Raw genomic sequence first — 27,985 nt, 5'->3', positions numbered from 1 at the left:
CCTTGCCCTTTTTGCCCCACCCACTGGAATGCGGCCCCCAAGAGCTTCTCCAAAATGGAATTCAGCCCTCAGGCTGAAAAGGGTTTGCGCTCCTGCCTTAAAGAATGCGGCAAGTCATCACTTGCCTGAGCTTCCTGCTACCTTTGTCTAAGCCCAAGGGGTAAACTGTGAGAGATACCAGTCAAGATGTTGTCACATTTACACTTGTAGGGGCTGTGGGGAGAGAGAGAGAGAGACTAACAACAGAGTATTAAAATATATATTTTAAGCTAAATGTTTCAGCTTCCACCCTCATCAATAGCTGTGCTGTTAATTGGGTATCAGGAGTGGCAGTGTGGAATGCCTGGAGATGAAATTTCCTTAGGAGAAAAAACAGAGGTATGATTGGTGCAATGCTTACAAATTGTCCTCCAGATTTAGGCCATTTGGACTAAGAGTTCTGAGTCTAAAGATCCAGAAATTTTCCCTTCTGTCAAGCATATCAGGGTCTTTTGTTTTTTCTGTTGGAACCAACTGTAAATCCCACAGACTACGTGCTGGAGAGTTGAAATTTCTTACAACAGACTGCTCCATTTTTTTTTTTTGGTAAGAATCACAGATTTGTGATTAAGGAATCTTGTTCTCAGGTCCATTGTAGTTTTCCCTACATATTGATTACGACATCCCTTTTTTTTATATTCAATTAAATAAATCACATAAATAGAAGTGCATGTTAACAATTGTCTAATACAATACGTTTTGTTAGTAATTGTTCTCCTGAAAGAAGTAGTTTCTTGTAGGTAACTGCAGGTAATGCAATGCGTGGATTTACAATGGTATGATCCTGGGTTGCAAATATCTTGTTTTAGTGCAACTTTAACTAACAATTTATGCAGATTGGGTGGCTTTCATTAAAGAAGCACAATAGGATATAATAAGGTAACATCTTTAATTATCTTGTGGTAATTAGGGGCAGCAGGATGGTAGTCCACAACAAATGGAATGTGATTTTCTTTCAAAGAGTTAGCCTTTGTTTCATAAAGAAGGGTATCCCTGGATATTACTGATGCTCCATTGATGTTATAGTCAATAACGTGACTAGGGTATCTGCGTTGTTGGAGATGTTCTTTAAGTTCATTACATCTTCTTGAGAACTGTTATTTGTTATTACAAATGTGTTGTAATCCTAAGAGCCAAACTATATATAATGTTCTTCTTTAGATGGTTCGGATAACATAACCTGAAGTTAAGGTAAAGGATAATGGATTTTTACTAAGTTTATCAACACTATCCACCCAACGATAACATTTACCAATAACCCACAACTGAAAACCCAAAATTACCCTTCCTGGGTATCCTCTTAACTATTGAAAACCATCAAATTGTCACAGACTTATATTGTAAACCTACACCTTCCCACCTGAAAAAATGATTTCCCAGCTTTGGTGTTCAGTTCAACCATAATTCACAAACCACCATAGGTTTTGCCAACCTATCGGCATAACGTTCAAGGCAGGCAAGAGTAGGAGGGGAGGGCTATTACAAAAGGAGTGCAGGGCTTATTTTTCACTTTTGAGGGGCCAGTTCACCACTGAACCAAAGTGTGGACCTCCCCCACAAATAACGAAAACTAAATAAATTGATTTAGTAGCCAGTGACAACATGTGAGGAGGGAAATTGGGCGGGAAGCAGCATGTCCTAATCATACCCTTGAGCTCATGCACAAATGGTATGCACAGAACTTGCTACTCATAGCTCCCAATCAGATGTATCACACAATGATCTATACACACCATCCACTTTCCACTTACTAACACCATCTGCCAAGCACCTATCCACAACCTCCCACTCATAAATGGCTCTTTGTCGGTGACTACAATAAACAGCCGGAAATTGCTAATTCTGCTGATGCATTGCTTGTCCGCAGAGAAAGGAAAAAAGGGTTTTCTGTGGTTAAAATACAAATGTGGCAATGTTAGATGACCTGGACTCCATTTCTCCTAGCAGCTCTGCCTACATCACCATCTTTCTGTATGATGCTGAACAAAAGACTATGCTCCACCTGCACTTCTAGGAGCAGTTGCAGCATCTTCAATCATTTTGAATCATATGGGACCAAGAGGAAGGGCAAAGAAGTGATTTCCGGATGGTAATGAGAGACAATGCAGCTGTGTGCTTGGAGTACACAGAACTACATTGAGTCCACTGTTGCTAGAGCATGGTGGTGGAGGAAGAACCCTTTGCTTACCTTTCCACACCACAATCCTTCGTCAAGGCTGCTACTGCAGCAAGACAAATAAAGGTAGACTGGTTCTCCTCTCTTGCCCAATGTATTTATTTCTTTGTTTTATTAAATTGTTTTACATGAATTAATTGGTTTATTAATTTGTTTTAAATAACTATTTTATTAACTTGAATGACAGCATGTAAAACAGAGAGGAAGTAGACTTTTTTTACCTGCTCCCTCCCGCCCATCAAAAAGCAGGGGAAGGAAGAGCCATGGCCACAAAAGACAGCTATGAAAGGATGGCCTGGTGCACACATACATGCAAGGGCTGAAGTACATACACACAAACACACATACACACACACATTGTCGCAAACCTAATACAAATCTACCAGTGAGGAAAGAACTGATATGAGGATTGCTGGGGGAGGGAGTTTGGCAGCAGCTGGGGGTTCAGGGCACTCTTGGAGGAAACAATTACGGCTTTGGGAGTCTTTGGGAATCTGAATGCAGCCCCTGAGCTATAGGTTGTATACCACTGTGTTAGGGAAGGAGGGTACAATCCAAATAGGATATGAAGGGACAGTCTGAGCCCACTAAGAGGAAAAGAGTTCCTCTTCCACTTAGGGAGGCCCATTCTTCACTGATACGTGGGGAGGGAATATGCATTGACTCTACCCTGCAGTGTACTGCCAAGGAATGAGTAGAGCTGAGCTAGCCTGGCTGCTCCCTTGTATGCCAGTAACAAAGGCATCAGCATCTGTCCAGAAGCACAGAGCCAGAAGCTCAGTGTCTATCTGGAAGCCCATCAAATGTCCTTGAGCCATATCCATGAGGTGGAAGTATGCTCTGGATCAGGGCCCTAATGTCAATCCAGGAAAGGGTGGGGCAACAACCTCTCTTATAAACCTCCTCAGTTGGAGTCTAGCCCTTGCTGAAGCAACATCTCTCTTATTGTGCTCCCTGCTTGACAGTGCCCCTGCTAACTGGGCCTTCCTGATCCTTGAACCACAGGAATGCTCCTAGTAAGGCAGGAATTGACCTTCATGGCAGGAATAGGAAAAGAATAAGATCACTTTATTAATGTGAAAATGAGACTAAGAGAGATAAAGTGCATACTGATATACCTGGAAAAAGGGAAGTGCACCCAGCACTGCAGTCAGAAATACACATTTCTCTCCAGGACTGAGCTCAAGGAAAACTGGCCTGGACTATACACAGTGCTAATTAGTTAGTGCCTGAGATGTACCATAATATACCTCCCCTCCCTACTGCTACTTTTAAACAACTTAACTCATTTTTACACATACACACACACTCTAAGCCATATGAACTTCTGGATGCATAAACACAGGAGCAGCACTTGATAAAAAAAAGGCAAGACAGCCCACTAGAAGCATAGAAGGAAGGGCAAATCTGAAGCATAGAAGGAAGGGCAAATCTGAAGAGTAAATCAGCTTTGTAATTGGAAACATAGAATCACATAATAGTAGGGTTGGAAGGAGCCTACAAGGCCATCGAGTCCAACTCCCTGCTCAATGCAGGAATCCAAGTCAGAGCATCCCTGACAGATGGCTGTCCAGCCTCATCTTGAATGCCTCCAGTGTGGGAGAGCCCACCACCTCCCTAGGTAACTGGTTCCATTGTCGTATTGCTCTAACAGTCAGGAAGCTTTTCCTGATGTTCAGCCGGAATCTGGCTTCCTGTAACTGGAGCCCATTATTCCGTGTCCTGCACTCTGGGATGAGCGAGAAGATATCCTGGCCTTCCTCTCTGTGACAACCTTTCAAGTACTTAATGACATGTATATCTGTCATTTGCAGTGCAAAAATGAAGGAGTGCTATTGTGCTCATGTCCTCTTCTGGATTTCGCATAAGCATCTGGTTGGCCACTGTAGGAACAGACTGCTGGATTAGATGGCCTTTGGTCCAATCCAGCTGGGCTCTTCTTACATTCTTAAGCCAAGCTCAGCCCGTAGGAGGAAAAAAAAAACACTTCCTGTTTTGAAATACATCTATAAGCATCCTAAAATGTCCAAGCAGTCATGGCTGTGGTGGAATTCAAAACCTAATTCTGCCAAATCCAACACTCTATCCACTGAGCCACAATCTGTGTCTCAACATCTCAGTATCTTTTCAGTATCTATTAAATCTTTTCAGAACTTGAAACAGAAGGCGCTACAGAATTGAGGCTCAGTTCTTGTTATTTTAGATTAGATGCTGATTACAGATCTATACATAAAATGTATTGCCAGTGTTCTATTTCAAGAAGCATAGAGCATACAGCTCTATGTCAAAGCCTTTGTTTTTCATTCACACTGCATTCATGGAGTCAGAGGATTGTTTGGTACATCAAGGGTATTTGCAATTTATGTTACTTAGATCTTTCCCTAGAATTCCCAGGTGAAAGGAAATGAATGAAACAGACAACATTTCCCAAAGTAGCTGGGGGAGGCTATAATCACAGAATCAATTTAAATCTGTAGCATCAATGAAGACTACATTACAGGAAGCTGGATTTAAGCTAGACCACAAGGGAAAATCTTCTAACCATGGCCACACAGTAGAGTTCTCTGATGCAAAGGAGAACTTGGATGCAAAGGAGACATGCTACACCTGTTCATGCTTCCTTTCCTTCATAACTACTGAAGGTACAGAAACCACATGCCACTTTGCATCAGGACAGCGCAATGTACAGAATCATACAACTTGTTCCATACACTTAATAGGGCCTTGCGTTTCTTAGGTAGCAGCACTGCCATGCTGTATAACAAACCACTTCTGAAACTCAAGACATTTCAAAAGAAGCTTTTGCTAGAGCAAAGGTAAAAAGCCAAATGTTTGGCCGTGCACAGGCCACCCCTTGGGCATATCAAACAGAGCAATCTCTGGATTGTGACCTCAGATGCAATGGCAACTGAGCAGGAGAACTCATTATCTGTGGATATTGTACAACCGTTGTTTTTGCACATATGGTTCCAATTTCATCTATATAAAAGTGGTATGCATAGGAAGTAGTATGGCATGTATGTGCGAATTTGCATAATACATTTTCCTTAACAGTGTTAGGGATTTCTCCTGGGAAATAAATTATGCTTTCTTGTTGTGAAATCTGGAAATCGTCATTTCAAAATTCAAGTTGCCATTATATAAGAAAAACGTCTACAGTACATCATGGGAATGATTTAAAAACATTACATGGGATAAAATGCAGACAAGGTGCTTGGCCAAGTCCAACTGACCACTTGTGTGCTTGACCCTTGCCCTTCATGGCTTATTAAATCAAATAAGGAGGGAATGTTCACCTGGGTCCAGGAGGTTGTAAATTCCTCCTTGAGAGAGAGAGTGGTACCGGCCTCTTTAAAAGAGGCGATAATCAGACCACTCCTGGAAAAGCCTAACCTGGACCCGGAAGATGTTAACAATTATAGGCCAACGGTCAACATCCCCTTCTTAGGCAAGGTGCTTGAACAAGTGGTTGCAGGACAGCTTCAGGCACTCTTGAATGAAACGGATTATCTAGATCCATTTCAATCAGGCTTCAGGCCTGGTTTTGGAATGGAAACTGCCTTGGTCGGCCTGTGAGATGACCTCTGCCAGGAGGGCGTCGGGGGAGTGCAACCCTGTTGATTCTCCTGCACCTCTCAGCGGCTTTCGATACCATCGACCATGGTATCCTTCTGGATAGGTTGTCTGGGTTGGGAGTTGGAGGCACTGCATTGCAGTGGTTCCACTCCTACTTGGATGGCTGACTCCAGAAGTTGGTGCTGGGGGATTATTGCTCTGTGCCATGGCAATTGTGCCACAGGGTTCCACAGGGCTCTATTTTATCCCCCATGCTGTTTAACATCTACATGAAACCGCTGGGGGAGGTTATCCGGAGGTGTGGGCTGAGGTGCCATCAATATGCGGATGACACCCAGCTCTACCTCTCTTTCTCATCAAAACTAGGTGAGGCAGTGGCTGTTCTGAATCAGGGCCTGGGCATGGTAATGGACTGGATGAGGGCCAATAAACTGAAACTCAATCCAGACGAGATGGAGGTAGTGTTAGTGGGTGGTTCGTCTGCCCAGCTAGGTGATGTTCAACCTGTTCTGGAGAGGGTTGCACTCCCCCTAAAGGATCAGGTTTGTAGTTTGGGGGTACTCTTGGACCCAAAACTGTCACTTGAGGCACAGGTGAACTCAGTGGCACGGAGCACTTTTTATCAGTTTAGGCTGGTATACCAACTACGTCCTTATCTGGACAGAGATAGCCTAGCTACAGTTATCCATGCTCTGATAACTTCTTGTCTGGATTACTGCAATCCATTATACGTGGGGCTGCCTTTGAAAACGGTCCGGAAACTTCAGCTGGTCCAAAATAGGGCAGCAAGACTGTTAACAGGGAACTGGCCAGCAAACTCATATTACGCCAGTACTTTTTCAGCTGCACTGGCTGCCAGTCCATTTCCGGGCCCCATTCAAAGTGCTGGTATTAACATTTAAAGCCCTTAACGGCTTGGGGCCAGGTTATCTGAAGGATCACCTCCTCCCATATGTGCCTGCCCAGACCTTAAGATCATCGTCAGCAGCCCTTTTCCGTGAGCCCCTGCCAAAGGAAGTGAGGCGGGTGGCTACTAAGAGGAGGGCTTTTTCTGCTGTGGCACCCCGACTCTGGAATGAGCTCCCTAGTGAGGTTCGCCTGGCACCTACATTGTATTCCTTTCGGTGCCAGGTGAAGACCTTTTTATTTTCCCAGGCATTTTAGCTTTCTACGCTTTTAGCTTTGCTGTTTTAAATCTGTATTTTAAATCCCTGCACTGCTGCTAGGTTTTATTCTGGTTTTAATGTTTTATATATTTTGTATTGTTTTATTGTGTGCTCTTTGGTTTTAATTTTTGTGAACCGCCCAGAGAGCTTCGGCTACTGGGCAGTATACAAATGAAATAAATAAATAAATAAAGATATATCATGCCATTGATTAATAATGTAAAATATATCTCCTTCAAACACATATCTAGTAACTGACCATCAGGTTTTGTTTAAAAAACCCTCTTTCAGATATCAACTGAGTATTTTCTAGAAGTTCCTTAAGTGATTTTCCAGCCTACCATAAGGAACCTGAAAACTGCCTTGTTTTTATCACATGAGGAAGTGAAGGCTCAAGCGGAACTTCCAAGCACTGTTAAAATGTGTGTATTTTTTCACCTTACCCCTCTGATACAGTAGTTTAGTTTTATATTAGTTTTATATTAAATGCAGCATATTTGAACAGCTCATTTAGGTAGTTTTATAGATTGACGTGTTTGAGCACAGTCACAAAGATTTTTATTCAGTGTTCACTTTTAATACTTGGTTAAATGGATGCATTAGAACATCTGCTTGTCTTCATTTGATTAACCCCAAAAAGGTTTTCTTGTCTGAGTTTGTGATAGTCAACAGCTGCCTTCCCCAGCCTGGGTGGACTTTAACCCTCATCAGCCCAGCCAGCATGGTCAATGATCAAGAAAGCTGGGAGTTGTAGTCCAAAACATCTGGAGGGCACCAGGTTGGGAAATGGGAATATGTGAATATTTGGCTCAGGCATACATAACTTGCAACCACCCATATATAACTCATCATCAAAATGGACCCAGGCATATACTGTGGCCTTCCTGGTGCTTTAGAACCCCTTGTTTTTGCAGTCACAGGCAGCAAAGCCCCAGTGTTTACTGACGCCCTGGAAGACCACGATATATGACTGGAGGCCTGTGTTTGGCTTTGTGCATTACACGTTCTGCATCTGATTTCTTTCCATGTAATTAACTGGGCGGCAGGCACTGGCGGAGCACTAGGGGCAGGCCATGCCACGTAAGGGGAACAAGGGAGAGATATCTAGTATCTGTCCCCTGTTCCGGACCTGTCCAGAGCCAAAGGATGGCTGGGGGAGGCGTGACTCCATCTTCTGGCCTTCGTCTGCTGCTCTGCAATGCCAGGTCTGTTATCCAGAAAACATCCCTCATCCATGACATGATCCTGGATGAGGGTGCAAACCTGGCATGTATTACGGAGACCTGGCTGGCCGAGGCCGCTGCTCCAACTCTGGCGGCCATGTGTCCAGCTGGATTTTCGTATGCACAGCAGCTGAGGGCTAGGGATCGGGGAGGGGGAGTGGCTATTATTTACCAAGAGTCCTTGGTCTTCACCAGACCCCCTCTCCGGGAGACCAAGGTTGCTGAGTGCATGTGCTGGAGGCTGGGCCCAAAGGGCAATCTGGGGATTCTGCTCATGTACCATCCACCCCACTGCACGACTGATTCCCTGACTGAGGTGCTTGAGGTGGTCTCTGATGTGCATGTGCAGTCTCCTAACTTACTGGTGTTGGGGGACTTCAAAGTACATTCAGAGGCCGTCCTCACGGGGGCACCTCAGGACTTCATGGAGACCATGGCTTCCTGGGAGCTGCAACCTATTCCAACTGGGCCCACCCATATAGCCGGTCATGCGCTAGACCTGGTGTTTGTTTCTGGAGAAGCGGGGAGTGATCTGGAAATCCGGGGTATATCCACCCCCCCTTGTCATGGTCAGATCACTATCTGGTAGCGTTGGACTTCTCAGTTCCGCAACCCCTCTGAAGGGGTGGTGGACCCATTAAAATGGTCCACCTCAGGCGTCTTATGGATCCGAATGGATTCCTGAACGTGCTTGGGGATTCTCTGGAGCACGCCAATGGCCACTCGGTTGAGACCCTGGTGGATGGCTGGAATGCCGCAATCATTGGGGCATTAGATCAGGTGACCCCAAAACGCCCTCTCCCCCTGAACAGGGCTCGGACTGCACCATGGTTCAATCCGCAGTTATGAGCTCTGAAACAGGAGGTGAGACAGCTAGAGCGCCAGTGGCGGAAGTCTTGCTCCAAAGACGATCAGACATGGGCTAGAGCTGTATCTTCAGCCTATCACGTGGCAGTGAAGGCAGCAAAAAAGGAATATTATGCTGCCTCTATCGCATCTGCGAGGCTGTTCCAAGTGGTCCGGAACCTGGTCAGTCGGGCTTCAGGCCTGGGCATGGGACAGAAACAGCCTTGGTCGCCTTGGTGGATGATATGAGGAGGGCTCTGGATAGGGGCGAATTCTCCTTCCTTGTTCTCCTCAAACTCTCAGCAGCTTTTGATACCATTGAGCACAGTATCCTCCTGGACCACCTCGAGGTGTTGGGCATCGGAGACACCGTATTGCAGTGGTTCTGGTCCTTCCTCTGAGTCAGGTACCAGAGGGTTGAACTGGGAGAGGAGGTTTCGGACCCGTGGCCACTCACTTGTGGGGTGCCACAGGGTTCCATCCTCTCCCCGATGCTATTTAACATCTATGTGAAGCTGCTGGGGGCTATCATCAGGAGGTTTGGGGTGCGGTGTCATCAATATGCGGATGACACATATTTCTACCTCTCGTTCAAATCTTCACCAAGGTTGGCCGTAGAATCCTTGTCCAAATGTCTGGAGACAGTGAGTGGCTGGATGAGGAGGAATAAGCTGAAGCTGAACCCTGAGGAGGTTGGGGGATGTTGACCTGGTATTGAATGGGGTACAGCTATCCTTGAAAGACTGCGGAAAGGTCCGCAGTCTGGGGGTCTTTTAGACTCCCAGCTGTCCACGGAGGCTCAGGTGTCAGCTGTGAGCCGGACAGCACTGTTCCAACTCCATCTGATACGGCGGCTGCGCCCCTTCCTTCCCAACCATCTGCTCCCATCGGTAGTACACGCCCTGATCTCCTCTCGTTTAAACTACTGTAATGTGCTCTACGTGGGGTTACCCTTGAAGACAGTTCGGAAGCTGCAGCTGGTACAGAACACGGCAGCTCGCCTGATTAAAGGCAGCCGCCGGCGAGATCACATCACTCCAATGCTGAAGGGGTTGCGTTGGTTACCAGTTGTTTTCCGGGCCAAATTCAAGGTGTTGGTTTTGACCTTTAAAACCCTATATGGTTCCGGCCCAGCCTATCTTAAGGAGCGCCTCCAGCAACACCAGACAGGCCGCTCAACAAAATCAGCCTTGGATGGCCTTCTCTCTGTCCCATCAGCCAGGACAGCTAGACTGGTGAGGACAAGGGAGAGGGCCTTCTCTGTGGTGGCCCCCACTCTGTGGAACTCCCTCCCTAGGGAACTTCGCCATGCCCCCTCTTTAATGAGGTTCCGCCACGCATTAAAAACATCGTTGTTCAGGCAGGCATTTGGGGTGGGTTAGGGTATTTTTAGAAATATGATGTTTTTAATGTAGAATTTTATTGTTTTAAACTGTTTCTATTATTGTACATCGGCCAGAATGGCTGGGTGACCAGCCAGATGGGCGATTATTAAATTTAATAAGTAAATAAATAAATAAATCTTGATCTGCCTAGAGTTTGCTTGGGCATTCTGGTTCATATAGACATGCTCCATTTTATTCTTCAGCATTCCTGTTTTACAGCTGTTACACCCAAATTTGAAAAATGCAAGGTTGAGTCGTGTGGTATCTGTGTTAGCATTAGATGATAGCTTGCTTCCATTAATCAGAATCAGCATAGATAAGAACTGGGGTCTCCAACGTGGAGCCTGTGGGTGACAATATGCCCACAGACACCTCTCTTGGTGCCCACCAGATTCCCTGACCCTCCTGATTTTTACTGTATTTCTTAAGATTTAAAAAATTACTTATTCTTATTAACTGGGAGGCTGACTTGCTGCAAAGTGCTGCCCTTCGGAGGCATCTTTATTTGGGTTCAAAAGAGGGGGTTTGTGTTTTGGCGCGCAGACCCCACTTCTGGTTTGTACTTAGGTTCCTTTGGGGGCATGGCAGCTATTTTGTGAGACTGCCCATTACACCCTCTCAAAATTCCACATGTGCCAATGATCCCTAAAGGCTGGGGAACATTGGTAACAGCATTAACGCATCAACACAGTGCCTATCAATGAAGGCAAGCTTATCCATTGATTGGTATAACTGCAATCCTGTTCCCGTAAAATGAATGAGTTTTGCTGTTAACTTTATTAGCTGCAGGATTGCACTCTTTTTAAACACCATTTCAGCCACAATGGTTTGTGGAGTCAATTTTCAATCACAAAATGACCTTCAAGATTATGAGATCTGAGGAAGAAGAAAAAAATTATTCCAGACATTTTTTCATGCCCTCTGAGTGTTTAATACATATCATTTTCAAACACATTTTATGTCCAAAAGATCTGAAAATGGGGGAGCAGGGCACCATTAAAAAAAACCCTGGGATTACTCAGGTTAGTTAGAAGGCCACAGATAATGCCTCAGTACTTGAAATCAGCCACACCTGAGCTCAAAAGGCTTGCTTCATGAGCCAATTTCCACAAAGAATACGCTCACTGCCCATAAACATTGCATAATCAACACTTTCTGCCTTTATTTTTAACTGAGCCCTGTATCAGTTTAGGTTTTCAGCACGAAGCCAACTGAATCCACTAGTGGTAATTCATCCATTCTGGCAATGTAGCAATTACAGAATTGTGCCTGAATAGCTTCCTGGGGTTGCAGACCTCAACCGTGGAGAAGACAGATCAGCAACATGCATTACTGGTACGTCTGTTGTTGCTGCCACAAGACAGCGAACAATCATTTCTAGTAAGACAACTAGCCACTGCTGCCTTGCATTCTTGGCAAGAGACACAAAAGAAAAACAGTGGTAGTTAAATCAGTACATGTGAATGGCACAGAGGTGATTTAATTAACATGAGAGTAGCCGGAGTGCAGTTATACATTAAAACATTAGCCATCAAATGCAACCTGTTTAAAACTATTTAAGCCTTTGCAGTACATTCAATAGGGCTTTTACCTTAAGAGCATGACTCTATGCCATCCTTGTGAATGGTGTACAGTGTTTTACAATAGGTAACATAGATTGTGTGAACACTGACTGGTGTTAGGAGAGATTTAAGACATGTAATGTGCTTTAACTGCCTTAGTGTAGACAAACAACTAATTCCGTTTATATAAAAAGGAAGAATAAATGAGAGTAAGGTAGCAGAACTGTGTGATTATTATTTACTTAATTTTATCCAAGTGAGTTCAGAACTGATAAAAGTATGCCTTGCTGACAGCTCTAGAACTGAGGTCAATTGGCTAATTTAATGCATCAGAATCTCTATTGATGTTCATGCAATCCCTTTTAATACCACACTTGGTTAGTGAAATCAATATACGGCGCTCTTAGATCCATTTAAAAACATGCCCTCGAAAGAGCATTGTATAGTTTTAATCATATTTCTAAACAGTTTGGGCTGAATCAGCACAATTTTAATAAGTATCACTGCCTTGTTGTGGCGAAGGGGCTTGTGTAACTCAGTGAGGCCATAAGCTATGCCGTGCAGGGCCACCCAAGACAGACAGGTCATGGCAGAGAGTTCTGACAAAATGTGGTCCACTGGAAAAGGAAATGGCAACCCACTCCAGTATTCTTGCCAAGAAAACCCCATGGAACGTATCACAAGGCTAAAAGAGATGACGCCGAAAGATGAGCCCCTCAGGTCAGAAGGTGTCCAATATACTACGGGGGAAAAGCAGAGGGTATTTCCAAGTAGCGCCAGAAAGAGTGAAGCAGCTGGGCCAAAGCCAAAAGGACACTCAGCTGTGGATGTGTCTGGTGGTGAAAAGAAAATCCGATGCTGTAAAGAACAATATTGTTTAGGAACGTGGAATGTCAGATCAATGAATCAAGGTAAGCTGGAGGTGGTCAAACATGAGATGGCAAGATTGAACATCGACATCTTGGGAATCAGTGAACTAAAATGGACAAGCATGGGCGAATTTAATTCAGGTGACCATTATGGCCATGTGGGCAAGAATCCCTTAGAAGAAATGGAGTAGCACTCATAGTCAACAAAAGGGTGGGAAAAGCAGTACTGGGGTACAATCTCAAAAACAATAGAATGATCTCAGTATGAATCCAAGGCAAACCATTCAACATCACAGTAATTCAAGTCTATGCCCCAACCACTGAGGCCAAAGAAGCTGAGGTTGATCGGTTCTATGAAGACCTACAACACCTTCTAGAACTAACACCAAAAAAAGATGTCCTCTTCATCATAGGGGATTGGAATGCTAAAGTAGGAAGTCAAGAAATCACTGGGATAACAGGCAGGCATGGCCTTGGTGTACAAAATGAAGCAGAACAAAGGCTCATAGAGTTTTGCCAAGAGAACATGCTGATCATAGCAAACACTCTTTTCCAACAGCACAAGAGGCGACTCTACACATGGACATCACCAGATGGTCAATATTGAAATCAGATTGATTATGTCCTTTGCAGCCAAAGATGGAGAAGCTCTATAAAGTCAGTAAAAACAAGACCTGCAGCTGATTGTGGCTCAGATCATGAGCTGCTTCTTGCAAAATTTCGGCTTAAATTGAAGAATGCAGGGAAAACCACTAAACCATTCAGGTATGACCTCAATCATATCCCTTATGAATATACAGTGGAGGTGAGGAATAGATTTCAGGGATTAGACCTGATAGACAGAGTGCCTGAGGAACTATGGACGGAGGTCCGTAACATTGTTCAGGAGGCAGCAACTCAATCCATCCCAAAGAAACAGAAATGCAAGAAAGCCAAGTGGCTGTCTGATGAGGCTTTACAAGTAGCTGAGGAAAGAAGGGAAGTGAAAAGCAAGGGAGAAAGGGGAAGATATAGCCAACTGAATGTAGAGTTCCAGAGAATAGCAAGGAGAGAAGAAGGCCTTCTTAAATGAACAATGCAAAGAAATCGAGGAAAACAACAGAATGGGAAAGACTAGAGATCTCTTCAAGAAAATCGGAGATCTCAAGGGAACGTTTTGTGCAAAGACGGGCATGATAAAGGACAAAGAAGGCAGGGACCTAACAGAAGCAGATGAGATTAAGAAGAGGTGGCAAGAATACACAGGAAAGATCTTAATGTCCCTGATAGCCATGATAGTGCGGTCATTGAACTTGAACCGGACATCCTCGAGAGTGAAGTCAAGTGGGCCTTAGGAAGCATTACTAACAACAAAGCTAGCAGAGATGACAGTCTTCCACCTGAGCTATTTAAAATCCTAAAAGATGATGCTGTTAAAGTGCTGCACTCAATATGCCAATAAATTTGGAACACTCAACAGTGGCCACAAGACTGGAAAAGGTCAGTTTACATTCCAATTCCAAAGAAGGGCAACGCCAAAGAGTGTTCAAACTACCGCACAATTGCGCTCATTTCACATGCCAGCAAGGTTATGCTCAAAATCCTACAAGCTAGGCTTCAGCAGTATGTGAACCGAGAACTACCGGAAGTACAAGCTGGGTTTCAAAGAGACAGAGGAACTAGAGAGCAAATCGCCAACTTTCACTGGATCATGGAGAAAGCAAGAGAGTTCCAGAAAAATGTCTATTTCTGCTTCATTGACTACGCTAAAGCCTTTGATTGTGTGAATCACAACAAACTGTGGCAAATTCTGAAAGAGATGGGGGTACCAGACCACCTTACCTGTCTCCTGAGAAACCTGTACGAGGGTCAAGAAGCAACAGTAAGAACCAGACATGGAACAACCGATTGGTTCAAAATTGGGAAAGGAGTACGACAAGGCTGCATATTGTCGCCCTGCTTATTTAACTTATATGCAGAGTACATCATGAGAAACGCCGAGTTGGATGAATCACAGGTTGGAATTAAGATTGCCGGGAGAATTATCAATAACCTCAGATACGCAGATGATACCACCCTAATGGCAGAAAGCGAAGAGGATCTAAAGAGCCTGTTGTTGAGGGTGAAAGAGGAGAGTGCAAAAGCTGGTTTGAAACTCAACATTAAAAAAACGAGGATCATGGCATCTGGCCCCATCACTTCCTGTCATATGGAAGGGGAAGAAATGGAAGCAGTGACAGATTTTATTTTCTTGGGCTCCAAGATCACCGCAGACGGTGACCGTAGCCATGAAATTAAAAGACGCTTGCTCCTTGGGAGGAAAGCTACGGCAAACCTAGGCAGCATAGTAAGAAGCAGAGACATCACCTTGCCAACAAAGGTCCGTCTAATCAAAGCTATGGTTTTCCCAGTAGCAACGTATGGCTGTGAGAGCTGGAAGGCTGAGCGCCAAAGAATTGATGCTTTCGAACTGTGGTGCTGGAGAAGACTCTTACGAGTCCCCTGGACTGCAAGGAGGTCAAATCAGTCCATCCTCAAGGAAATCAACCCTGACTGCTCATTGGAAGGACAGATACTGAAGCTGAAGCTCAAATATTTTGGCCACCTAATGCGAAGAGAAAACTCTCTGGAAAAGACCCTGATGCTGGGAAAGACTGAAGGCAAAAGGAGAAGGGGATGGCAGAGGATGAGATGGCTAGATAGCATCACTGATGCAATGAATATGGACTTCAGCACGCTCCGGGAGAGAGCGCAGGACAGAAAGGCCTGGCGTGCTGTGGTCCATGGGGTCACGAAGAGTCAGACACGACTGAACGACTGAACAAAAAAATACAATATCCAGGAATACAAACTTTCACAATACAATTCAACTTGTAGGCAGTTCCCAGCAAGAAAAAGGAGGCTACACCTTAAACTAGATAAAAAATAAGGAGGACAGGAACTCCACTGTCTTTGCAAATTTTAAGAATGATTTCATTATGGAGGAGATCCAGGGCAAGCTGGCATGTTCTATTACCTCTTTTTGATGTAGTTGTTACTGACAAATTCTCCACACTTTGCAAGGAAGTATACAGGGTTGGATCCAATGTGGAATGAGTGGAGGTCTGCTTGTGCAATGGGACCTCTGTTCATACAGTGGGACTTCCCCATTCTCCCCTCCCCCCTGCAGCCCCCTAAATCTGCTCCAGAGCAGATTTGGGGGGGCACACAGGGGACTGCAGGGGAGAGAGGAAATCCATTCTGCCAGCTGTATCTTTTCTGCTGGTAGAACAGCACCGTTGGATCCAACCCGCTGGGTGCAGTATGAACTATAGCTGACCCATGCCCACAGGTAAGGAGACCTCCTACCCAATGCTAGAGTTTTTCTCCACTTTGGGATTCAGAAGTTCCCAAATATTCCTTGGAATGGAAATGCACAATCTTAATTATTTCAGAAACTACAGCTACAGTCCCACAAACCATGCAAGAACACAGACCAAGGATGCACACATACTACAGAAGAGCACCTTGTACATGTTTTGTACATGGTTTGCACATGGAATTATACAAGTGATACCAGGTTTCTGGATTTTGTCTTCCCCCTGCCACATGGGAAAAAAATTGCTCCGCTTTTGGTGCACACATAGCAGCTGACTGGTAACCAGGACTGTGTTTCTGCACATGGATTACGTTATCTGGATCGTGGCATATGTGTCACACCAACCAAAACTCATGTTGTTTTATAATGCATTTGCTTCACATAACTATTTTCTCTCTATGAAAAAAGGCCTCTGACAAGGTTAAACCTTGTATTCCTTCTACCATACTATCCAAATATCAAGATAAATGATTCTCTGTTTGTCTACTAATTGATTAAGAGCACTGAAGCTGATGGTGCTCATAGAACAGCACTGTGCAGCACAAAACATCTTCACTCTGAAGTAAGTCCCATAGAGCCTGCCAGATGTATTCTCTAGTAAGGGCGCTTTGGATTGCAATGTTAGGCCTTGTTCGTGGCTGGATTTCATCTACACTTGTCCAGCTTGTTCATGTTAATCAACAAACAGAGGCCAGTAGCAGAAACAATACTACATTCTCTAATAAGATACCAGATTGGGATTTAACCCTACTCTGCTTGTAGTTAATTGAGCAATTAGATCTGAATTCAAGCCACAAGAAGTCTATTTAAACAAGACACTATATGGATTGATACCGATCAGCATCACATTAACACAGTCTACTAGAGAGCTTCACAGAAATCATTAGAGGGCTTCTTAAGGTACTACATTAAGCCTATGAGTATCACAGAATATATCTTACTATTCTTCTGTTCATTAAATGATTTAGGCTGGAAGTAAACTCCACTGAACTCAATGGGACTAACTTCTGAGTAGACATGTATGGGATTGTACTGTAAATACATTTGTGCAAAACGACAGATAAAACAGATTAGACTCACAACTCGCACTTGTAATATGTAAAGGTGAGCTACAGTTTGTTTAACTTTTACACTTGAAATAAAGTGTTCATACTTTTGGGCTACACTCTGTGCAAGTGTCCACTTATGAATGGGAATAGGAGATGGAGCTAGATTAATAACCACATAATTCAAATAGATTTTAGAGATACAGATAGCAATAACAGAACCAAAACTAAACAGTACATAGCTTGTATTTACTAATATCTGAATTTAATCCCAAATTGGAATCAGGCTTCTGATATAATATTTCCGAAAGTACAAAATATTCTGCTCTAAACTCTTGATGCTAGGCCTGATTTCAGTTCAGTAACACAGCCAGAATATTCTACAGCTATTAATGATAATCTAATTTACCTAAGCAGAACACTGCTCCACAAGAATCCCAAGCGATTTTACAAACTATGAAATACATTTTTTTACCACCACCCATCACTTCATGGAGTCACCCACCTAGCTGTAGCCAAAAGCACACTTCACAAATACATTAAAATGGATGAATGAATAACAGATATTCTACACCAGGAGTGAGCAGACGTTTGGCTTCCAGGATCTACTTTGTATATTACTAGAACCCTCAGGTCCACCATCTGAAGCCAGGTGCAAAATAGTGGCTGTAGCAAGTGGACATAGCCTAAGAATTAAAGAACAGGATGTCATGCTCAGCCCAGGATTTTGCAATCAAAACCGAAGCTCATAAGTCCATTCACATAAAAATCCACTCCTCATTTCCCCCACAAGTGTTCTTTTTCAGCAACCTAATTTAGGATAGGAAAGCTTCTTAAGGCCCAATCTTATGCATGTTTAGACAGAAAAAGAGTCCTACAACTCCCAGCATTCCCCAACCAGCCATTTTGGCTGGGTAATGCTGAGAGTCATAGGACTGGGTGTTGCAAGACTTTTTTCTGTCTAAACATGCACAGGATTGCACCTTAATTGTTATTATTAGACAACTGGAAGCCAGAATTCCTTGCTGAACTTCTAGAAATCACCCAGAGTTCCACCAGTAGATAATAATCTACTAATCCACCTTCTGCCCACTCCTATTCTATACCAACATCAAACCATTGATGTTTCTAAAATTACAATCATGTAATTGTTGTAGGAGGTCCTCAACAAAATGCAGTGGAGGCTGGTGGCTCCAATGTCAGTGGGAAGGTGTATCCGCTCCGGGTTTCAGTCAGAACCAGTCAAAGCTCTAAAGGAGCTATCGAGGGTGCTTTACAGCTTAGATAGCTCCTTTAGAGTTCTGACTGAAACCCAGTGCAGATTCACTACCCCACTGATGTCGGAGCCACCAGCCTCCACTGACAAACTGTCTAAGCAATGTCTGAACAGTTATCAGATTTGGCCTTATTTTTTCCACATTTACCACAGGCCAGAACAACAAGTGGTTTGTAGTTACACTGCCTTATGGCTTGGTTTTGACTGTTGGAGACAAAAAGGGGAGAACTAAGAAATGTATGTTTTACTTCTTCTTTGACTTATGGCCATTAAAAGGGAAGAGGCAGTACAAACTGGCAAGTAAGAGGCAGTACAAAACGACAAGTAAGAAGACATGCAACCTGATGGAAATATCAAATATTTGTTCTTGTAAGATAGCTTCAGAATACTGAGACACCTAAGCCGTATTCAGGCGTTCAAAATTATGGAACAGTAAATGTGCAAGGAGAGAGAGGGCATTAGCATTCTAGGCTGAATCTAAACATACCAGTTTTACTGTTATCCTACTGTAATGATAACTCTTGGTGCACATAACACCAATGGGCACCAATAGCTATCACTACAGTATGATGACAGTATAACTGCTATGTGTAGATACACTTACCTGGAACGTACTCCCACGTAAGTGTATATAGTACTGCGGCCCTAATGGTAGATACCTAACTTGTCAATGGTACAACACATGTTGAGATCTCAGGCAAAAATGGAAGTTAAGCACACTTTATTTTCTGTGGATAGCACCCCATGGTCTACTCTACTGAATCTACCATTTTGGACAGCTGACTATTATTATAATCATCCTTCAAATGCAAGCAGTCAACTTATCAAGTATTGGAAACAATACATCACTGAGATGAACACTGTTAAAGAAAAAGATCATAAATCAATTATCATAATTCACAAAACTAAGATGCAGTTGAGTATACATTCTGACAAAAATACATACGCATGGGAAAACATAGAAATTTAGATATTTTGGATGTCTCTGACACTTGACACATTCCTAAAGCAAAATATTTGGACTTTGCAAGTTTTAATTTGAATCTCAAAGATAAGTAATTTCTGGCAAGGATGATCTGGCAGTATCCTGAGGGTAGGGATTAACTTCAGACACACAAATTATTCTAACTCTGCCTTGATCTTGCTGCTGTGTGTAGGCCAAGCACTAATCAACGGCTGCACTACAGCAGCTGTTGAGAAGCACTTAGCACTATTAGATATGAGGTTTTTAAAAGGGCTGAGGAAAACAGGTCTGTATTCAAGTGAGATACAAAAGGGCTCTATTTTTATTCCAGAATGTATGTCCTAAAAGTTTTACCTTAGTAAAATATAACAATTACTTTCAGTGCGCACAATAATAATAATATAAAAATAATACCTAAGCATAAAACAAGAACTTTATTTATTTATTAACTGTATTTCTATATCACCCAATTGCAGAAGCCCTCTGGGCAGTTCACAAAACAAGTCTTAAAACTATAAGATACAATAGCATAATAAAGCATAACATAAAAACATTTAAAAGTTTTAAAAAAAATAAAACTACAGTAAAAACAAAAAACAAATAAAAGCCAGCAGCCGTGCAAGGATCTTAAAACACATCAACATCTTAAAAAAAAAAAACCTGAAAAACTAAGCGCATAATCCTATGCAGTTTTAGATAGTAATAGGATTTATTTCTGTCTAAACATGCATAGGATTGTGCCCTAAAAAAAGCTTGTAATCTTTAGAGAACTTTACAATGGCATATGAATTCTGCACACTAACAGGAAACCTGGCAGTGGTTTGAGAGCTAGTGTAAGGGAGTAAATAGTGATTTGGGTTTAAATCGGGCCTACAGCGAACCATTTTTAGACTGGTGAAACTGAGAGTATAGAGAATAAGGGGCAGCGGATCATAAGGTGATGAAAAATAGCAAAATATAAATATAACGTTTTTAACATATTTAAAGTTGTTTAATTTTAAAATGCTAAAGATATGTATTTGCTTCACATAGTTAATCATCATCTACATATAGCTGATAAGAGCCAGTGTTGTGTAGTGATTAGAGTGTTGGACTGGGATTTGGAAGATTTGGGTTCTAGTTCCCACTCAGCCATAAAGCTCACTGGGTGACTTTGGGCCAGTCATTAATTCTCAGCCTAACCTACCTCACATATTTGTTGTGAGGATAAAACGGAAAGGTGGAGGATCATGTATGATGCCTTGAGTTCCTTGCGAGAAGGAAAAAGGCAGGATATAAATAATAAGTAAAATAAATTGGAACCAATGGGTTAACCATCCCCCTATTTGCTCCAATGGGACACCTTTTTCAAGGCTAATTGCTGTATGGGAGCTCATCTGTGTCTGTGCGTGACGGGGAAAGTGTGTATACGGGGACAATGTGTGAACAGATGTGTGTATGTGGCTTTGGCCTCGCCCACCACTGGCATGAAGCCCATGGCAGGTCCCCATGAGGGAAAGCGGCCCTCAGGATGAAAAAAATCTCCCCACCCCAGCTTTAGAACATGATAAAACTCATTCTGATATATCACCTGAGAAAAGTAGCAATTAATTTTGAGGGGTAAATTAGGTGACTTTCTAGCATTCAATGTGACACATAGTGAGAAATAAAATGACATAAAACCAACTCAACAGCCAACAAAAAAAAAACTGAAAAAAGAGCATCAAAAGAAATAAACCCAGCCAGCTGAACCAGAGACCAAATGGAAGGGACGAGTTTTACAACACCTCCAGAAAGCCAGTAAAGAAATAGAATTACAGATTACAGATTCAGGGGGTGAAGTACGTTCACATCTCCTCATTGCAACAGCCCTCACTTCACACAGAGTTGGAACTCACAGCAGGGCCCAATAGTGAGGGACCATGGGATTTGTATGCAAAAACATCTGGAGGGCCACATGTTGCCCACTCTGGTATAAAGAGAGGCATTCTCCAAGATATGTGGAACCCAAGCCATGAAGGCAAACTGTTCCTCTACTCATGCTATTGAGCTTTACTTTTACTAGTAGTATGACAAAATATTGAGAACTGGCTGTTGTTGTTCAGTCGTTCAGTCGTGTCCGACTCTTCGTGACCCCATGGACCATAGCACGCCAGGCCTTCCTGTCCTCCGCTCTCTCCCGGAGTGTGCTCAAGTTCATATTCATTGCATCGGTGTGAGAACTGGTAGAAGAGGTATTAATAGCCACTAAAAAGCCATTAAAAAGTACTTGCCAGGAACTGGGGGAGAAAAGCAATCCTGTCTATTGTCTGCATTAAAAGGGGGGGGGGGAGATGATGTGCAATGCTTATGAAAAAAATTTTTAAGGCTATTATGGGAAAAGTAAACTATCTACAGATACTTCCATAAGGACCTGGCTCAGTTTATCATTTACTGGATAAAATTAAAATTAAACACAGCTATAATATTGGAGTTGGATCCAGATTTACGCTAGAACAACTGTGCTGGTGGAAGTGCACTGGCAGATGAAAGTTCCTTCAACACTGGTGACAGTGTCGTCCACTGCACCTAGAGGCATTCAGCTATTTTAGGGAACACACAACAGCTCTCCTCCAGCATCTTGCTGCCATCTACCAGCAACTGCTGCCTGAGGTGACTACCTCACTCTACCTAATGGTAGGGCTTGTCCTGCCTAATAAGCTGCACAGAGCCTACAAGTCCTTACTTAGAACTGAGCCCATTGAAATCAATGGCTTATACTTCCAAGTAAATGTATTTAGGAACAGGCTATACAATTCTTTTATGCCAAGATTGGCTTACTAATTATCCGTGACATTGCTAATGAACTTTTACCATTACTGGTTTGTCAGGTAATAATGCAGCACTCCTGTATACTGCAAACAATAATGATGCAATAACTACAACTTGCAAGCTGCCAATACCACTCCATAAAACTAAATAGTCTGGATTTGATTTTAGTATCTATTTTTTTTCATAGATGACAGGTTCTTTCCCCAAAGTTGCTTCTACTCAAAGGGTCATTTTTTGACCTCAATCACATATAGAAAGCTCAGAGTAAAACTACAGAAATTGATCTTGACAGGAAAAAAAACTCCTAAAAGGTCAGCAGAGCCATTCCACATTTATGTTTTGCTTTTAAACAGAAAGCATATTTTAATACATATTTGAAAACAGCCCAAGGACATATTTTAATGGTATGTGCCCAATCATCAACCAGGGCTGCACTGGTGTCTGCAGGTGCCATGTTTCCTAGCCCTGATGTACTTGTTAGAGGCACAGAAAACTGGCAGGCCAAAACTGACAATCCCAGAAGTCATGTGACAGTATCCCACAGTTCTCCACTCTAGTTTCCCATACTTTCCCAGAACACCTCACTGATTGTGGCTATTAATACAATGGAAGTAATGGTTGCTTCCTAGAAAGGAAATAGGCATTTCTCTATGGACAGTGGCAGCTCAGGAGAGGGCCTAATAAATGGGGTTACCTCCTTATTCTGGTCCTGCCCCTATGCCTTTAGCAGAAAAATGGCACAAAGAAATTAAGCAGTGGAGGCTTTTCCTAAAAGGGAGATAAAATCTTTGAAGGTTTTTAAGCAGGCATTAAAGACTCTATTATTCCAGCAGGCCTGCCCTTTTTAGAATTCTTGTTCCTTTTGCTGACTTTTGTATACTGTTTTTAAGCTGTGTTGTTTTAAGCTGTGTTGCTTTATTGTTGGATTTTAAAAAAATTGTTTTTAGTTCAAAGTTGTTTTAGTTATATGTTGTTTGTATATATTGTCTATATGCTTTTATGTAAATGGTTTTAAAACTTTGCATATTGTATTTTAATGTTTTAACTTTTGTAAACCGCCCAGAGAGCTTCGGCTGTGGGGCAGTATAGAAATGTAATAAATAATAATAATAATAATAAATACTACAATGGGAAAATTTCCTTTGCTTAATTTCTTGGTATCAGGCTGCTATTAAAAAGATCGGAGCAGGACCAGAAGGCAGCAGTTGGAGGATATACTCCTGTTCCTGCCTAAATAGTCTTCCTTTTTTGGTGAAACCTGAAACAGCTGTTGCAACGAGTCACGGGTTCAAAAAACAGAAGCAAGTAAAGACACTTCTTTAGAAAAGGTTATGCAACTATATTAGGTGTGCGGTTCAGGAAAACCAAATAACTCTGGCAATTTGAAACAAAAGAACAAAACGTCTGAAAAACTCATGAGGTTAATGTCTTATTTACAGAAATAAAATAACTGCTCTCACACTCACACACATTCAGCCTAATTTTAAGATGTTTTATATATATATATATCAGCCTTCCCCAACCTGGTGCCCTCCAGATGTTTTGGACTTCAACTCCCATGAGCCTCAGCCAGCATGGCCAATGGTCAAGAATGCTGGGAGCTGTAATCCAAAACATCTGGAGGGTACCAGGTTGGGGAAGACTGACTAACCTGACAGTTGCAACACAAGATGGAGGGGTCGGTCTGTTCATTATATCTTAGGATCTTTGGGGGCCTGGTACAGTTGATTTTTTTATTATTGTTTTCTATTTTATTTTACTAAAGTAGAATAGTCAGACTTAAACCCTTAAAAAATTAAGTTATTATTTAAAAGGAAGAAAGTGTAAGAGAAAATAGTAAATTATTAAAATACATTTTCTCTCAAATGGGTCAATGAACAATTTAAAGGAAGTATTAAAACTCACCGGTAGAGCACCTGCTTTGTATGCAAAAGATCCCAGGTTCAGTCACTGGGATCTCCAGGTAGGGCTGGGAAAGATCCTGAAATCCTGGAGAGTTGCTGCCATTCACTGTTGACACTAGAGAGCTAGTTCAGAGGTGGGCAACACATGGCCTGAGCCTCCCCCTGCCCCAGTGCTGTCCCTTCCATCCTGCTATTATGCCACTGAAATTCACACTGGCAAAAAAAAAAATGGATTTGCTGCCAAATTTCGACAGCAAACAACTACAGAGCAGTGAAAAGGTCCAGTTTTACTGGAGAACAAGCGAAATTTGACTTTTTTACCATTCCATAGTGGTTTGTCCATGAAATTCCAGAGCAAACCACAGATGACCCAAAGGCCACCCATGAGCTAGATGAAGCAGCGGTCTGACACAGTATAAAGCAGTATCCTATTATTCTATTTGCACGTTCTGAGTTCAGTGGAATTGATAAACAGCCATTTTCTGTTGACTACAAGAGTGACAGTGATTTTCACGGGGGCTTTTGTGTGGCAGTGAATCTGGGTAAGCTTAAATACCCATCTCTTCAATTAGTCCTACTTCTATTGTAATTATATACTTAATCAAAAAGATTATTCCAGTATTCCTTCTTTTTTAAAACAGTCTCTGGAAAGAACACAGAAGCAATTGGAATGAACAGTCATCACCCAAGGCACATGTCTATATATCCTTTCTCTCCAAGCTAGTGCATGCAACCAGGGGAAACTTGCATTTCCCCCACACTTAAATTGCTGTGTTTGGATTACTTGTAATGCATTCTACATAGGACTGCCCTTGAAGACTGTCCAGAAATTTCAACGCTTCAGAATGCTACAGCCAAATGGTTATCTGGGGCCATTCGTACAGATCATATTATGCCTGTTTTATATCAGCTTCACTGGGAACCAATTTGTTTCCAGGTGTTTTTTTAAGATGCTGGCTTTGGACTTTAAATATCCTGGTACCAAGGTATCTAAGGAGACACCTCCCATATGAAGCCTCTTGAGAACTCTGTTCAGCTTCTGAGGCCCTTCTTGATGTTCCCTCACTGACTGAAGCTCAGTTGATGAGGAAGAGAGAAAGGGCCTTTTTGGTGGTGGTGCCCATAATCAGAGGTGCATCTGTCCCCATCATTGCCTGCTTTTAAGTACGCTCTTAAAACGTTTTCAGCTAGCATTTTTAGTTGGGCCTGCTAAAGGCTTGTGCATCTACTGCTTCTGTGGTTTTATTGGGTTCCCCACCCCTGGTCTAACCCGTCTTTGATTTGGAATGCCATGTGGAATATAGGTGCATGAGTATCACTGACACATACAGGCTGGTTGACGTTCATGGGCCTGCATCGTTTTCTCTGTATTTCCATACCATTCTGAGAAGGGTGTTGATGTTTTTAAGCTAACAATTTGTAATGCGTTCTCTGAGTTTTCCATAGACTGAGCACTCCCCATGGTACCAGTCTAGTGGAAAAGGTCGTTGCCTTAAAGGGCCAGTGTGGTCTAGTGGTTAGAGCAGTTTTCTCCAACCTGGTGTCCTGAAGATGTGTTAGACTACAATTCCCACTATCCCTAGCCAACACGCTGAAGCTGGCTGGGAATGATGGGAACTATAGCCTGACACATCTGGAGGGCACCAGGTTAGGGAAAGCTGAGTTAGAGTGTTGACCCAGCGCTGGGGAAACCAAGGTTCAAATCCCCACTCACCTATGAAGCCCATTATATGACCTTTGGCCAGTCACTACCTCTCAGCCTAACCTATCTCACAGGGTTGTTGTAATGATAAAAGAGGAATGGAAGAACCATATACCTGAACTCACGACAAAAGGTGGCATATAAATGAAATATATACATGTGGTGAGGAAGTAATCTGGCAGTACCAGCAAGGTTAAGCCCTTCTTTCCTGCAGCAAAAGGGACTAGAGGCCTGCGGAACCAATGCATTCAAATACACAAACATCAAAAGCTGCCTTATACAGAGTCAGACCATTGACCTATCTAGCTCAGTTATTGTGTACACTGACAGGCAGCTGCTCTTAGCTATAGGGTGTTAGCCAGGAGATTTCCCCAGCCCTGGAGATGCTAGGGATTGAAACAGGGACCTTTTGTATGCAAAGGATGTGCACTTCCACTGAGCTACAGCCCTTCCCCACAGAGCAATAGCTTCCATAACCTCAAATATTAATGTAAAATTGGTTCTCTTCATACCGCACAATACACTTACTACAGACAGCTTTTTAGACTGGAAAAAATGATTACTTATTAGAAATAATAGTAATGAAAGAAGGAAGGAATGGGTAATAATTATACCATGCACATTTTTTATCACATCCTTTTACCCCTTATATCCGACAAAATAAAATTGTACAAATGCATTCAGGTACGAAAGGTCCATGGCATATTTCAGAAACACTAAATTAATTATTCAGTAACCCAGATTCGTTGCATTACTCCTAGAACACACTTCTCAAGGGATATTGGGGAGAAATATATAAACTCATCATAGTCAATACAAACAAAAATGCTCTCCCCACCCCAAATAAAGAAAACAATAAAGCACATAAAATGGCATATTTACAATGAGTGAAAGTTCGAACTTACATTTATTTGGAACTGGATATAACCAGTGATATATTTCAAAATTATCCCAGCATTTGCAATTCCTACACCCACTGTTGCTAGTTTGTATACAAGAGACCAATATCTCGCACCTCCTATTCAAAAAGCATGTCCCTTCTCCCACAAAACACGCATGACGGAACACAAGAAAGAGACAGGGCAGTACATTCTAAAAGTGTGTCATGATGGATACGATCTGAGTGACCTTGGGCTATTCGTTTTCTCTCAGCCTAAACTAGGGATGGACAACGGGTAGTCTCCAAATGTTTTCGCCCACAACTCCCATCTGACCTAGCCAGCATAGCTAATGGTGAGAGATCATGGCAGTTGTAGTCCAAAACATCTGGAAGGCCAGAAGTCACCCATCCCTGACCTAAACTCTCTTATAGAGTTGCTGTGACATATGCTGGCCTGAGCTTCTTGACGGTGGCGTACAAATAAGATAGCTAAGTAAACGTAGGCATGAAATCAGAAGGGCTTCAAAGAACCACGTGGCAAGAAGGAATCCAGTCCTGCCCATGGAAGAACACTTGGGGTGTGTGAAGCTAGTTCTTCCTGAGCTACAAATAAATACCTTGTCAAGAGCTTTGTTCCCCTACATAGAATACTTCACCTGAAAGTTCTCCAGGACCAGGTGTGGACTCTGTTTTCAATCCCAAGAGCACCTCTGAGTATGTGCAGAGGGCCTTGAGGGCCTCCCCCCCCCAACATCACTTAAATGACCCCATTCAGAAGCTACATTCCTAGGATTAGGGACAAGAGCTTTTAGAGTAGAGGTGATGCTTGAGTTCCTGATGCCTCTCTCCTTAGAAATTGGCCCTAGCCTAATACCAAAGGGGGAAAACGGAGGAGGGGGTGACTTTTGAGATGATCTTCCATACCCCGGTGGGCTTAAAACAATCTCAGGGCTTTAATCTGGGGCAGAAGCTGTTTTCATGGGAAACAGAGCTAGGTCCTGGAGCATAAACAGGAATAATTAATAAGCCCGCATGCCTTGCCTTTCCCCCAATGAGTAACTGGACTCCGCCCGTAGTGATAAATACGACACAAGGAAGGCGCTTGGCTTCCAGTCAGGCTTGAAACCCGGGCACTTTCCTTTTCAAGAAATCCCCTCGTCTCCTTTCCCCCCCGCGCCGCAACCCCGCGCCCCCTTTCGAGGCAGCGCCACCTCTGTCCCAAAGCCCAGCCAGGACGGACTCAC

At 42.9% G+C, this 27,985-nt stretch overlaps 1 protein-coding gene and 1 long non-coding RNA gene across 3 annotated transcripts in view; both read right to left on the bottom strand.

Annotated features, from left to right (window-relative positions):
- Positions 1–27,985, bottom strand: part of GFOD1 (Gfo/Idh/MocA-like oxidoreductase domain containing 1) — a 95,171-nt gene that overhangs the window by 55,185 nt on the left and 12,001 nt on the right. The window lies entirely within an intron of this gene.
- LOC146347261 (uncharacterized) lies at positions 545–27,966 on the bottom strand. The gene is made up of 2 exons (XR_014790233.1): positions 23,907–27,966; positions 545–23,778 (listed from the first exon to the last, which is right to left on the bottom strand). It is a non-coding gene; the product is annotated as an uncharacterized LOC146347261 (long non-coding RNA).

Source organism: Heloderma suspectum, chromosome 4 (genome assembly GCF_057233095.1).
Source record: "Heloderma suspectum isolate Gila_16-S chromosome 4, 16-S_ref, whole genome shotgun sequence".
In the NCBI taxonomy this organism is placed as follows: Eukaryota; Metazoa; Chordata; class Lepidosauria; order Squamata; family Helodermatidae; genus Heloderma; species Heloderma suspectum.
The sequence above is the reverse complement of the archived record's forward strand: the minus strand, read 5'-3'. Positions and strand labels throughout refer to the sequence as shown.